The sequence below is a fragment of the Syngnathus typhle genome, linkage group LG5, assembly GCF_033458585.1.
Source record: "Syngnathus typhle isolate RoL2023-S1 ecotype Sweden linkage group LG5, RoL_Styp_1.0, whole genome shotgun sequence".
NCBI classification, from domain to species: domain Eukaryota; kingdom Metazoa; phylum Chordata; class Actinopteri; order Syngnathiformes; family Syngnathidae; genus Syngnathus; species Syngnathus typhle.
In genome coordinates, this window is record NC_083742.1 from 14357307 (window position 1) to 14371677 (window position 14371).

The following is a 14371-nucleotide window of genomic DNA, read 5'->3' on the forward strand; positions in this document are numbered from 1 at the left end:
TAAACTCGTGGATAAAATAGTCTATCCCAAGATTAAATCTAGAAATTAAAAAAGTGTAGAAAAAAAACATAATTTTTTCATGCATATACATTGTTTTTAAATAATAATAATGATAATAATAAAAAAAATCGGTGCTTCATCACTCAGTTGACACGTAAGAAAAATAAGTAAAATCATCAGGCAAGCAAACCTATAGGAATCGAATGACAGAGAATCACTTCGCCAAAATATCATATCATATTGCTCTAACTCTCATATTGGCTTTTATCATATGAAAGTGTAGCTTATGTTGTGGCTGGTGAGTGTACCATGTGTGGGTATGTGAGGGCGGGGTATTCCTCCACTCAGGGGAAACTCCACTCTGATAACAAAGCATCATGGGTGGTGCGGCTGAGGTCATTTGCATACGCAACGAAAGGAAACTTCCTTGATCGCTGTCGCACGGCTTGCCCGATTTCTCAGGGGACCTGATCGTAATTTTGCAAGTGATATTATTGCTGCGCCGACAACTCACCGCACACCCACTGGGCCCACACACGCGGACCAGCCTACCGCCCTCGAGAGCCGAAAGGGAGAAAGAGAGTCGTGAGTCATTTTTTTTTTAGCTGTAAGGCACTCTCCCTCCCAGCATGCAGCCAAGTCATGTTTTAAGGTGCACTGACTCATTCTACTTTGGTTTTGAAAAGGTCACAGTGGCACCAATTAGGATCACGTTTGCAAAATGGCCTTTTTTGCACCCACTGTGAATTTCTGCTTCACAGTGCAGTACTAGGCTGTGCGTTTGCTAGCTGGGCCTTCCAGATAATCTGCGTTTTGGCACCTTGAGAACAAATTTAAAATCTGATTGGGTAAAGAGTCTCATTACTTCTCATTTACATTGTATGGGCCAGCATTACTGATTCTGTGAAGATTGCAAGACTCAGAAAAAAAAAAAATCTTTGCAGAGTAGTTTTGCAAATCAATCCTTTCATTCGAGGTTTGATTGGATTGCAGCCAAAAGTAACTCATAAGGATTTTTCTTAATCGAAACAATTTCAACAATATAACATGTTGGTTTATAGGTCAGTGCTCTTCGTGCCAGCAAAGAATGCCCAAGATGTCCCTGAGCAATTTTAAGTGAGAACTACTCTTCAGATTGCATCAAACCAAGTGGAGAGCATGCTTAAAAGCAGTCCTTGTCATAAACCACAAAGCTGACAAACAGCGCTTGCAGTAAGCAGAGACACAATGTTTCTTGGAGAAGTGCTGCACAACAGTTGTCGTGGTGACTAAGGTGCCTCTCTCGAACTGTTCGCCTTGCATGGCACTCTCTGAGCACTGAAGGCCAAACGGCTCATCGCTGCGCCACTCGACAGCATTGCCGGTTCTCGGCGTACTTGCCACCATTATGTTCTGTCCCGCTCCTTCTCCTCCTCTCATCCTGAGTCACCCGTGCACCCCGGGGAGAAACGAAGGGTTAAGGATGAATCATCACTCTGATGCGTGCGTGAGCTTTTTTTCTTTTTTTTTTAATGGCTGATGTGATTCAGGCGTGTGGACTCTGAAAACTGAGCAAGACAGGAGGAGCATGCAGGGATGGGGGGGGGGGGGGGGGGGGTTGAGTAGCATGATAAGTCTCAAATACCCCTCTCCTTTTCTTGCCCTTGGGGGATTACGACAGCTGCACCCAAAAGCGAGATAGGCCCATTTAGCACGCGCTCAAAGCACGACATTAAGCATATGTCTCTTTGGAAGTGAGCAAAGGGACTATTTGATGATGTTTTACACTCGCTGGTCACTTCTTTAGGTACACCTGTGCAAGCTTAGAAGATCCAATGCAATCTCAAAATGTTTGACGTTTTTAGTTAAAATAAGAACTGTATTGATTTTTACAGGATGTCTAACCAAAAAATGTGGGGGCTGATTTCACACTGCATAATACTGACTTGGCTTTACTTGCTTAGTTTGAGGGGGCTGGTTTTCCATTTTCATCATGTTTTTTTTTTTTTTTTTTAATACATTCAGTGATTGTAGGCCAGATGAACAAACATGGAGAAGTTGTTGACTGACTTCCTGTGTGCTCCGCGATAACTACGAGTTGATGATATGGTTTGAATTCAGACTATTTCCTTTATCAATGGTGTTCTTTGGACCAAAGGTGAAAACATGTCTACAGTTTTTGTGATATCCAACAGAGTGGACGGCAAGATTGAATGCTGCAACTTTCATCGATGTATTGTAGATCTCATCCTTCTGCTGCAACCATTAAAAGTCAACCACAGTTCCAGTTTGCACTTAGCCAGGGTTAATGTAACTTTCCGGGGTGAGGACAGCTGCCTAGCCCCTCTTTACACAACCCAGGGGATGGCATAATTACAACACAGACCCTAAACGCTGACCTTCTGACTTCTTGGCTGGCTCCCGGTTAACCTTTCACCTCTTATTGACAGTGCAGCGTGTGTCTTTTTCTATGGCGGTGGGAGGAAGGGTGAGCCCGGGGGGGCTTTCTGCATCCGCCGTTCGGACAGTGTGGGACTCCACCGTGTTTAAGGAATGCTGCCAAGTAGAGCTGGGCATCATTTAACGTCCGGACTCCATCCCAAAATGATCCCAAATCTGGACTCAGTATGTTACGCTTATTTGCAAGCATGTGCTTTAACCAAGACGTCCTGTTCTAGGTGGGAGGGCTATTTGGAGTTCTTCCCCCTTCTGTCTGTAAATCAATTATAAAAGATAGTCATGTGTTTCTGGAGCCTCACGAACCACAAGATCACTGCGCTCCTCTATTTATAAATGCGACTCTATGTGCTGACCGGATACAACATTAAAACCACTTGTGCAATCCAGTGAGAGACTAGGCAAGACAAGTTTCCCGTGGTAAAGGGAGAACATTTGAATAAATTTGCCATGGCGGGTCAACCACGGTTGCCCTAATTGCATCTTTAGTAACTGACCGTAGAGCAAAAAACAATTGTTGGATCACAAAATTGTAAACATATTTGGATCAATTTTGATTATACTTCAGGCAGAAAATTGTAGTGTAAAAAATACTATATATATATATATATATATATATATATATATATATATATATATATATATATATATATATATATATATATATATATATATATATATATATATATATATATATATATATATATATATATATATATATATACTATTTTTTTTCAAATTTCTGTGGTACATTTCAGTGATATTTGACTAAATTCTGCAACCCACCACAATGCATACTTTCCATTTGCATACTATTTAAACCAAAACAACAATAATAGCAACAATATTTCCACCTTTCATAATGCTGCATGTTCATTATAGACTAGAATGTAGTTGTGCAATTTATGGACATGAAATACTGCAAATACAGATATTTGAAGCTGTGCTGCTGATAATACAAGTTACAGTAATAGTGTGCAGCTGAAAAACGCCTGTGAGCATTTACTGACAAATCATAGCGTGCGCACATTAGAGGGAAGAGTAACTCAAGCCTGTAGTGCATTTTTAATAGCTATTGATCTTAAGAGTGTGTGTGCGTGTGTGCTTGACTGTACAGCATGTGCACAATTGCAAGTGTGTGTTCAACCACCCTTGTGCCAGTGAACTTTTGACAGGCCTGGCAGTACAGGGGAGATGACGTTGGCCCAAAATCTTGGACACGCACACTCGTTCAGTTTTTGTTCCGTTCTCTGCATACTAGGTCAGAATGTCCTGCACCATTCTCTTTGTTCCATTTATCTACCTGCTCCCCTGCCTTGCTCCTGCCTACTCCCCCACGCTCAGTGCTCTTTGGATCATCTTTGAGTGACCAATATCAAAACGAAGTGAAGCACCGACTTGGCAGGACACGTTGCCTCATGCGTGTTTGACAATCAACAGTGCTGTGAGGGAAAAGTCCGCCGATGTCAAACCTTTGTCAGTAAATACCTCCCACTGTCTGTGAAGAGGAGGCGAAAAGACATGGGAAGGTGTTTGAACATTGGAGTCACGTTGACACGGTGCACAGGTTGTCTTAGTGGAACATTGAGGTGTGAGGGCAATCTGAGAAAAAGCGCGTATTACTTAGGAGCTAAAGAGGAAGAACAACTCGGTGTTCCTGAAGGGTAGCAAGCAAGACATACAGTCCGAGATATGATAGTACTCTGTGTGGATGGTGGTTATGCCAACACAACAATGAAACACTTGGCAAATCAGTGAACCTGAGAAGTAAGTTTTGGTATACTCAGACACTTGAGACCGCAATGAAAAAGATTCATCTCTATTTTGGCTCACTGGAAGTGTAGAACAGGACTTTGGTCTCAGGTCAAGTCCTTTATGGCAGACCAAGACCATAAGTCACTTTAGAACAAGCTGACTGAGTATGTTCTCGCTTGCCTTTGCTTCAACTTAGACTCAAAATCATGTAACACAGTGGAACTCAGTTGAAAACTGTGAAAGAGAATTCCACATATCTAAAGTGATATTTCTGCAGGCAAAGGCATGCTGCAGAAAAAACCCCAAACATTCCCACGAATGAAAGATTGTGACACTAGCTAACGACATGAGCATGTGAGTTTCCTCAGAAGCCACCTACTAACATTTTAATATATTTTAGGAACACACTTGAAAAATCTTCTCAGTCTTTGATCCATGGTGTTTGCTTTTGGCCTTGTCATAATCAATCATGGTACGCTTATTAGTATTTTTATTGACTAATGATGAATGACAATTTGCAAGCTGTCCAGTGGGGTAAAGTCGTAGAAGTTGAATGTTTCCCAAACTTTACTGAGCCATGTTGTAAATAGTATGTTGCAAAAAATGCATACTGTTTATTTAAATATGCTGCAGTAGTCGAAGAGCATTTAATTGTTCTGGCTGTCACTATATGTCACTGGCATACATATGCATTAAATGTTGTGCTAATTCAGTTCAAGTGGAATCACTGTTCTTTGTGTAGCATCATATCAAATTTAGCATCAATGGGAGAATGAAGTGTATTCAACACTGTTCCACTGGTATTGAGCGTGTAAAATGCGCAACGTCACACCCTCCCCGCTCAAGTGTTCAATGTGCGCAAGAGCTGAAAGGGCCTTTTTGACCCTACGCCTGCTGTTCCGAGCACAATTTCACAATGTTATCTTTCTCTTCTCTTTGAACAGGACTAGATATTTCATTCTGGTGGCCATGACTATTCTCAAATGTCTAAAGCCCAAAAATAACTCACAGTGCTTTAGTCTTACATAAAACAAAGTAGGCACTGGATATTTCTCACCCACTAGCACTACCTGTGGGCGTGCACAAAGAGAATGTTTTGTTTTGCTTAGAAACAACCAAAATACTTGCAGAAGATTGTGTACAAGTCTGCCCTTTACATACTGTACTGTGACACTGGATACTACGTGTTACATAATAGCCCACCCCACCCATCTTCAAGTTGGATTTGACGTTGCATGCAGAAACTCCCTTGAATAGGCCCAATGTTTACTCGGCCCGCAGGGATGCACCATTTGTGGCTTTCACAGGCCACTAACGCCATCGCTTGCAAAGATGAGCTCAAGGCCGCAGCGGTGACGTCACTGCAAACGCATGTCCTCCTCCCTGTTGGGTTGGAGGGCGCTGGCGTTCCACTGCATGCCGACACCTCATGACACTCATCATACGGCTCCCCTCCTGCTCTCAAGTATGCAGCCACAGAACCCGGTGCCATCAGCAGCCTGTGTTCTTTTTCTTGCATGTGACGGCATGTGACGAGATAAACTCGTCTGGTCTCGTGTTCACCTCTGACCTGGATATTCAGGGTGTTTTTATGTTTTAAAGGGGACTCTAATGTGTTGCGGCATGCGGTCATTTGTGCAACATGAGATCATTTTTGATCGATGTATGACTCAACAGTAAGCAACTATGGCTTGAGCGGTTCAGTGGGATAATGTAAAGCTCATTTATCCTGTTACTCCCTGTCAGTATCAATCAGAAGTGAAGATGATTATATTTGTAAACATTGAATCTATCTAACATGTATATGTCATTTGCATTGGATTTGCCTTACACTAAATGCTGACCTAATAGAAATGGTCACTGTTGATGAGTCCCATTTCAGTGCCGTAATGTTGAGTCATAGTCTACGAAACTTGATTTGTGATTTATTATCATTATCCTCTGCTGCCCCCTAGTGGTCAAGGTAAAGCAGCTGTTTCTTCCTTTCGTGTGTGAGTCAGCTATAAGCAAAACAATTTTCCAGTAAACGCAAGTGCTTCCCTATAAGCAGGTTTAAAAGCCAGTTTGATCGGAGTTCAGATGCAAATCTAAATGATTAAAAAAGGAAAGGATGCCAATTCTGACATTGTCTTCTGACTAAATGCCCAACCAAGAATGACAACGTAGTGATGCAATGAGTGATTTAATCGGAAAGTGATCTCAGCGCATCCCTCCGCATCCTGAGATGGTGCGGCTCTGCGCTCTTCCAGGAAGCGCGATTATGCACCTCGCTCTGATTGGTCCAGACACATCGGACCAGCCTATTCTAGTAAAGATATCCACAGAAACACCATCGGCGATTATCCAAGATGTTTTGCCGTTGTCACACATGCACTTTCCCAGAAACTCCCACCTTCCCTTAAAGACGAAGTGTGGATTTATGGCTTGCTGCCGAGGCGTGGGCGAGGCAAGCAAAGGGTCTTCCTGTGCATCAGCTGACATTTCCTGCTCGGCCGCTGCAATATTGCAGAGAAGTGCAGATTTAATCAGGAGACCAAGCCTTTGCTGAGAAATTCTCAATTTATTGGTGTGTTGAACACTATCTGACCAGAGACAATGCAAGAGCTATATTTAAAATTCGGCTTAAAAAGATAAAATATATTTGAGAAAAAGATACTGATTTATTAATATCATCATTGTGGGAAAAAAAAATGCAGTAGGTGAGTCGTTTCATGATTGAATATGTCACCCCTGTACGGAATGCGGAAATATGGACTCAGTCCTACTGCAAAAAGAAAAGTAAAACAACATAAAAGCAAATTATTGACCCTCCCCATCAAACATGCACATTCCATCACTTGAGGAAAATTATCACTTGCACAGATAGACATATACTTTATGACTCCCCCAGGGCAAATACAGTCAAAGTAAAGGAACATTGAAAGCTTACTGAATAATTAATACTGCACATTTAATTGCATCGGATGTTGTTGTGTATATGTAACCCCCCTGCTAGGTGTGGAATCCACTATTGTCTAATGAAACTTGGAACCTTATATTTATTTGCAGAAGACAAGTTTATTGATCTATTGTGGGTGTCAATATTGTTGGGGTACAAGGTGAAAGGTTAAATTGATCCGCAATCTTGCAATAAGAAAAATCCTTCTCGTCCATCTAAGAGTACCAAATTGATTTGTTCTTGGCCATGTTCATTCTGAGGGGGGAAAAAGTAATTAAAAATAGATGCCCCACGTAGGAAGACGTCAGTCCCTAGTTAAAAAAGGGCCCCCTTGCTGCGTTAAAGCAGTGCCATAAGCTTGTCTCCCTCTAGCGACAAAGTCACCACGGTGCAATTTGCAATTGCTCCCAGCTATACATAGTATGAGTAATAATAATAATAATAATAACTCATTGTACAGCGAGAAAACCATTTGTTCTGACCTTCAACAAAGAGGCAAAATCACCCTGAATTAAAGATGGGCTGCTCTAAACAAAAACTTATCTGAAGCCCCAAACTATGACATCATCACTTTGCATCCAGTACTGTTATAATGTATGCAAGCCTATTTTTCATGCTGATTTCATAAACTGCTCTGTAATGCATGTCCTTTTCCTAATCGTCATACTCAGCTTAAAATGTATATTAAAGCAAAAGTGGACTCTGAAAAAATGTAAAATCAACTATTTCCCTGAAAATGTAACATTTTAAATTAAATATTCCTTTTTATATAACATGAAATTGAATTATTTTATACTTATTTAAATAACCTACATACACATTTTAACTCATCTTTTAAAAACTCCCATACAAATAACTTGACCTAAAACAAAATGTTATATTTAAACAATTAGAATAAAATTAATTGTAAAAAATAAATGTTCCTTTATATTTTTTACTTACATATCCCAAAAATAAAAATCACTGGAGTACAAATGTTTGCCTAACCCTAATCTAAAGTCCCAAATCTACAGTATATGAGCTCACTCAGGTAAAATTTGCTTCACTACCATCTAGTGGACAAACAATCAGTTACACTTACATTACGTCATCATCCTCATGTAGGTTTTGCACAAGTGGTTTTACAATTTACTATATACACTTCACAGAGTTTTGGTTGAAACATATCTGTTTCCTCCCACATGTGCGACAGACAATTTATTAGCTGAAACAGCAAAGACCTGGCAACGGGGTCATTAGCATCTCCCGGGGAAAAGCACCGCGTGCCAAAGCCAAGGTGGGAAACTCATTTGGGGAGTTGCACACTTGATAAAACAGCTTGCTTTCCAAAGTAATCCAAATGAGACGGGCCTGCGAGAGGGTCGGACATGACAAATAACAGAAGAACGAGAACACATGTGCTGGCGGCGTGTGCCAGCAGACATGCTCTCGCCGTGTAGATGTTGGCCCACCGTTCGCTTTTCACAACTAATCAATTGTGTCCCCGCTTGACATTGGGCTTCTGCTCAGCCATACTCGACCTTATAAAGGAACATTGTAATCACCCGCGCGGTCTGTAACACCTCCTGTGTTGTGCTGTGTATTTATTTGACATGAAACAACAGGTGTGAAGCAGCAGGTTGCACCGGGCCGTGACTGCCCTCGCGGAAACATGTTAACAGCACATCAGTAACAGACGCACTCCGTCACCATGCTGTCAGGTCCATATGCAGGAAGCTGTCGTACCTCATGCTTTCTCTCCCCCGTGTACTTCCAAGCGGACCACCCAGTCCTTTAAGTTTGTCGCCGCCATGTTGCCCGGTTAACCTGAAGCATCATTTTACACACTTCCATGATCAAGTGATCATTTTGCATGTATTGGTGTGTGAAAATTTACTGTAATTCTTTATCCTTGAGGTATTTTGAGCAAAGCACGTCGCAGACACCGTTATCAAGCTATTAAAGACAAATGAGCAACAATAGATAGCACTGTAATGTAAATTCAGAGATGCACCGTTGGAGTTCTCTCATCAGGCTATGATTCTTGCTTGTTATAATTGACGAGTGTCAAATTAAATATTTGATGGTTGTTGTTCACATGCCAAGATGACTTGTATTGTGGAAGCTAATTAGGGTGCTGCTGATGTCGAGAATACAGAAAGGGGGATTTGACGAATGACTTTTCCATGCTGTTCATGTTTCCATCTTGGCCACAAGAGGACAGTAGGTGCCTAGTAACATGAGTACCATCAATGTATGCCTGAATTAAGAAAAAAGGAAGTGTGACAAAATTGACAGAAGCTTTTAAGCAGGTGGGTAACGCGAGAGAATCAAGCTGTTTAATTTTAGGGAATTGCCTTAACTGACGTGCTGAGTTTGCATTGACTTTTCCTTCCAAATGTTGATTTTTTTTTCCTCTCCCAAAAAAGTACCCATGTTTCTAATATGAAAGCGCTGCTCGTTTATTGTGTGCATGAGTATTGGGTGATAGGCATTTGCAGGTTAGAAGTTAGAAAGACATACATGTACATCAGCAGATGATGCAGACCTGTCACACATCACCTGATATGCTGTTAAATTCCGTCCGCCTTTGAACAAGGGGGGCAGGCCCACCTGACAGCCTGATTCTTGAGCTGTCACCCCACTGGACGTGTAATCTACGCAGACCCGACCGCTCGCTTTCACAAAGCACACACACTCTGCAACAAACACGCGTGCACTCTCACAAACAGGATGTTGCTGGCCTACGGTAATGCGAGGGGATGGTTTTGTAATGCCCCAGTGGCTCGCTGACAGCCTGTCAATCAATCAAATCCATCCGCATTTCCCACAGCGCACCTGTAAATGAGCGTCTGTCCATCTGCGGGGGCCATGATAGGCTGATTGGCTCCATCAGTCAAAATGTTAGGACCGTGTGGATCAATGAGGGCGGGGGCTGGTGTGGGGGTAAATTTTCCTTCACTGGCCTACACATTGAGTCATTTTAAATGATGTTGTAGTAGAGCTGAGTGTTTATCAAATGTTACCCATTTGACTCTCATTAAAGCTTGACATGCATAGCAAATTCTCTCTCGGGCAATAGATAGGGCGTAGGTGGGGCGCTACAATTCAAAGCCCGAACTGCTGAACATATTGTATACTTCGTTGATACCAATTACGACTATCTCATTCAGGCCGGCCTTTGAGTTTGAAGATTTAAGTGAATCTATAAGGATCCACAGAAATAATTACAGAGCTAAATTGATGAATAGCAAACCCTAGCTAGGTGGGTGTTGGGTGTAATCTGTCGAGAAATGTTATTCTTACCACAAGTGTATGACATTATGTGCATTATGAGAGGAATAATATTTATTCTACATCTCACTAAATCTAATTAACAGTTTTGTTGAATTCCTAACACAAATATCGAAACATTTCCAAATGCAATTTGCCCTGCTTTTATCATTTATGTAATTATAATAACGAATGCCTGTTATGTAAATTCAAAAATGAATATCTAGAAACGCAAGGCTACAATTATCGACCGTAAACACGAATGCTATGAAAAGAAATTGATTATTGCAGAATGAAGCCATTACAAAATAATTATCTACAACGGTTGGTAAACAACATTTTTTTTTCTTCTTCAATGATTGCAAAGCGTTATTGTACAAATTCTGCCAAAGACACTTGAAGCTTCTCCTCCTTGCTCATCCTAATTAATAGTGTAAAACAAAATGATTCACTGTGGGCTTTATGTGATGTAAGCATCGCAGCTTTGGAAAAAAGTCACTCTATAAGATTTTTGACTGCTCAGCTGTTGCCTTCCGAAGATCCACTGTACTTTTCTTGATTGAAATGCATGCTCGTCTCGACGGCGGCTGAGAGAATCATTCAAATTTTGTAAGGAATTCAACAGAGTACCAATATGAAAGCCAATAAATTTACCGTATTTTCCGGCCTATAAGGCGCACCGGACTATAAGGCGCACCTTCAATGAATGGCCCATTTTAAAACTTTGTCCTTATATAAGGCGCACTGGACTATAAGGCGCACCATTAATGCATCATGTCAGATTTTTAATCCAAATCAAATCATTCTCCATTTTATCTTTTTTATTTCAACTTCAGACAGAACAAATTACTTTATAATCATAAAATAATGATCCATAGTCTTTTTGAGTCATGATTCATAGTCTTCAGCGGGCCACTTATGATTGATTTCATGACACAATGCTTTGGGCCAGTTTAAATTTAGGAATTTAGTCCATATATAAGGCGCACCGGACTATAAGGCGCACTGTTGGTTTTTGAGAACATTTTAGGTTTTTAGGTGCGCCTTATAGGGCGGAAAATACGGTAATTAAGAATTCATCAAGATTGGCATCAAACCCTAAAAAGATGAGCAGCTTCATGAATATATCAGCTGTGAACACGGTGAAGATGATTCTTCATCTGGATTAGTTGCCCTCCACAAATGAATACTAATCAGGCGGCTTCACTTTTTGTTCAATGCTCTTTTTATTGCCTGGATTGAGCAACAGAGTTTTCGCCTCTTATGGTGGCATCCGCTCAACAATTTGCCCTGAATGCTTTCCTCTTCTTCTTCCTTTACTTCCTCCTTGTTTTGAAGAGAGGCTAACTGCCACTTCAGAGACCAAAGGCATGAGGTAATCCATGAGGGATTTGTAGGCCTCTTTTGTCCATCTCCTTAAGACTTCCCACAGCATCATCTGGGAAAGTCGGACCACCGGTCGGCATTCAATTGAAAACATCGGGCTGCGTATTCACAGGTGAAGAGGCGACCGCTTTTGTTTTTGATGAGGAAAACTTGGTTCTACAAACATTTTGTTGTCAAGTACCCTTGAAGGAACTACCACTCACCGTTGGTGCCAACAACGAGTGAGCGAGCGATGAGAACTCACTCGGGCATCTTTTTAGATTGGCTTCGACAATAAAAGACTAACGCAAAAGGAACAATCTTTAATGAGCACTAGTAAATGTTGCCTGCCAGCGTCGCCTGGCAGCGTCGCCGCTCGCGAACGCTGTCACACTAAAACAAATTGTGTTCATTGTATGCGAGGGAAAACATCTCCACCTGAATGTGGTATTCTTTCCACATTTCAAAAATACAAGTGTGTTTTGAATACATAATTGTACATTTGCTTACAGATTTGCCCGGGGACTTTGCTCTTTGTTTTCCAGTGCTGTAGTTTATTGATGTGCAGTGATGCTCAAGCTGCACAAAGCACTTTATATTGCTGCCTTTTCATTCCCATACCCCTAAGTCATTATGTGCACACAAAAATTACATTTGCTCAAATCCCATTGGCTCTCTGTGGAGAGGGCTTGTTTGTCTCCCCGTGCGTTTGCTAATCACTGCAGCATCTCATATTGACAGCTTGTAGCAGGCTCTCATATCTGTTGCATCACTTGGAAGGAGCGCTATTCATCTTCATCAGACTTGAATAAAAAAAAGAAAAAAAAAGCTTGTATCTAGTCAGCAGGTCCGACAAACGCACGGGCACCTGTCTACCAAAATAGGGCCCCAAGTGTTCATTCACAGCAGTCCTCTTTTCTTAACTGCCAAAAACAATTTCCTCAACTTTTTTTTGGTTGAATTGACATAAATTCTGAGTCATCCAGTTCTATATTTGTTTTAGACACTAGTAGGATGTTTCAAATCTAGATGGACAATTCCAGTCAACAAGGAAAAACAATGTAGACTTTTTATCATGAGACATGATCAGCTAGCTCACTGGGTCCACCAGCTAGTCCACAAGTTAGTAACGAGCCCTATATGGGGGTCACTGGGTCTTACACCCTTGAGTTTAAAGTCCCCAAACTAGGTCAGGAACCTGTTATGTTTTAAGTTTAAAAGGAATTGTTGGTTGGTAGAGGACTTATACTTATACCGTAATTTTTGGACTATAAACCACACCCGTATATAAATCGCACCAGTTTAAATTAGGAAAAAATCCCGTTTTGTTAATATATAAGCCGTACTGGTGTTTTAATGGTAAATTTCCATAAATGAGAATATGCGCAAATCATACAATATCATAAAAATCTTGAAAAATCCCTAGATAAACCGCACTGGACTATAAACCGCAGGGTTCAAAGCTTGTGCAAAAAGTAGCATTTTATAGTTTGGAAAATACGGTACTCATTTGCCCAGTGAGCCTAACCATCAATGCAGATGTAAGTATTTTTTTACACACAGATGATCCCTGAAAGCCCTTTTGGGGACCTGGAATCGAAACCTCAAGTTCATCCTTTGTTTGTGACAGATTGACGCAGTACAATGAAGTACTTAGCTCGGGCTACAGTTACTAGCAATGGGAAGCAAACTCATTGGGCGATGACATTAGCGCCGTCATGTTTGCCTGTGATCATGTAAAGCTTAATATAAACATCATGTTTGCCATATGAGATCACCCACCTCCCACTCTTCATCTTTGCTTCATGTCTGGCCCGCCAAAGAGATGAGACTATCACTGATTACGATAGCGTACACCGTTGTTTGATCATTGCTATGAAGGGCATCATGCTTTCCATGAATTGTAATCATGATATTGATGAAGATGCACAACTTCTTTAAGAGTCTGCTCATTTTATTTTCTTCTCACTTGTAAATCCTGTTCGATTGGCGTCACATCCCATAAGATGAATTGCAGCCACTGGGCCGAGTAAATTAAAGAGACCAAGACTATTGAGCGTCATGGAGGATGAAAAGAAGAAAAGGACATGAGAGAAACCGCAGGATTGTAGAACTTCCCTGGCTAATGTTACAATGCTTTGGCATCAGACCAAGCTGGTAGTGTACACTCGGGGTTGTCTTTACTGTTAGATATTTGTCCGTAATAGTGAAAAAGGTTTTGGCTCAATATTGGTGTAATTCCAAGTTATGGTTTCTTCCATCTTTTATGGGTTGTTGCCGCTTGTCTTTTCTCATTCCCAATAATGGCGGTTGTAGTTGCATCTGTGGTAAAACTGAAAACAAAATCTTTAAAGTACCTACTTTAAGGTTTCAGGGGATTACTGTTCCATTTCTGAACTTAAATTCGTTTCAACAGCACGTTTGGCGTGCTTCCCTGCAGTTGGGTCCTTAACACTGGCAGACCTTAACAAGTTGACTTGGTTTTGATGATCTTGGAGGTGTTGTTAATGGGAAAAACATACACTTTGATCTTTGGCATCGAGCGAAGTGAACATGGAACCTTAATGGTGTTTCTCCATTAGGCAGAGAAAGCAATCTGTTGTCAAATTCTACCTTCACCTTTCA

At 41.1% G+C, this 14371-nt stretch overlaps 1 long non-coding RNA gene across 1 annotated transcript in view; it reads left to right on the forward strand.

Moving 5' to 3' along the window:
- The first annotated feature begins 360 nt into the window (after positions 1 to 360).
- Positions 361 to 14371, forward strand: part of LOC133154762 (uncharacterized) — a 29590-nt gene continuing 15579 nt past the window's right edge. The window contains exon 1 of the long non-coding RNA XR_009714524.1: positions 361 to 585. This is a non-coding gene — a long non-coding RNA (uncharacterized LOC133154762). The remainder of the gene's footprint in view (positions 586 to 14371) is intronic.